A 1,079-nucleotide genomic window follows, 5' to 3' on the forward strand; every position below is an offset into this window, starting at 1 on the left:
TTTTTGAGCTAAAATTGTTCATGATTACTGCCAAATAGATTGACTCTGTGTTGTTGTGAATAAATCTGCTTCACTTTGCCTGTTTGGTTTGTTATTTCTCATTACTAATTTCCACGTGTATTTGTAATGTAGAGATTTTAAAAAAATAGAATTAGAATTACCAATAAATATGGGTTTTTGTCGTGAAGTGGGCTGAATAAGAACATACAATTGACTTGTTAAAAAAAAGAAAACAGTCGCCGCTGTACTTCCTAGCTCTGACCGCTAGGTGCAGCAGCGGTTTAAACAGAACACAAAGGAAGAAGAGAAGTAAACAGGAAGTGGGAGTTTCTCTCGGTCTTTAACCTTTTATCGTTCTACTTCTCGCTGTGTTTTGCTTTATTTCCTCGTTAATCCACTGGTTTTAACCAGTATTTGTGGATCCAGGTGAATGTTTTAGGTTTTATTTTGAGTCGTTTTCGTCGACCGTGTCGAGTGCTTTAACTGAGAAAATGTTCTGTTTTTTTTCCAGTTATGTCGAGCTCGGAGGGAATGACGAACGCCCAGTTATTACAACAGGTACATTTGTCATAACTTAAAAATTCACTTGGTTTTATTTTTTTTGCGAACAAACTGTTCGTAAGGCACTTTTTTATTTTTATAAAATCCATAAGATACGTCACCTCGTAACATTTTTGGTAGCTATGAGGTAATAACTATTACCATTAGGATAATTGTTTTTTTGTTGTTGTTTTTTAATTTGCGGACTAAACTGAGTTGAGAAGCAGATTCGTTATTCTGTCTCGTTTTCCCAACTTTTCAACTCTTTAGCATTTATGAATTATTTACTACCTGCGTGAAAAGTATGGACAGGAAAGGAAAATTAGCATGAAGAATTTCGTAACATCACTACGTATTAACCATATTATTTGAGTGTATTATTATTATTTACACATCCAGTATTTTCCTTCTGCTTCTTACATCATACAATTCCATAAAATGTACATTTTAATTTGCTGCTTTTCACAATGTCCACATCCTTTCTTCAGGTGGCGCTTTTGCGCTGGCTGTCATCACAGAGCGACGAGGACCGCGGGTTG

The 1,079-nt window shown here is 35.4% G+C and overlaps 1 long non-coding RNA gene across 1 annotated transcript; it reads left to right on the plus strand.

The window, feature by feature from the left end:
* The first annotated feature begins 270 nt into the window (after positions 1-270).
* On the plus strand, positions 271-1,079 carry LOC103399206 (uncharacterized). The gene is made up of 3 exons (XR_523602.3): positions 271-426; positions 512-558; positions 1,029-1,079. It is a non-coding gene; the product is annotated as an uncharacterized LOC103399206 (long non-coding RNA).

The sequence above is a fragment of the Cynoglossus semilaevis genome, unplaced genomic scaffold (assembly GCF_000523025.1).
Source record: "Cynoglossus semilaevis isolate Cse_v1.0 unplaced genomic scaffold, Cse_v1.0 scaffold1549, whole genome shotgun sequence".
NCBI classification, from domain to species: domain Eukaryota; kingdom Metazoa; phylum Chordata; class Actinopteri; order Pleuronectiformes; family Cynoglossidae; genus Cynoglossus; species Cynoglossus semilaevis.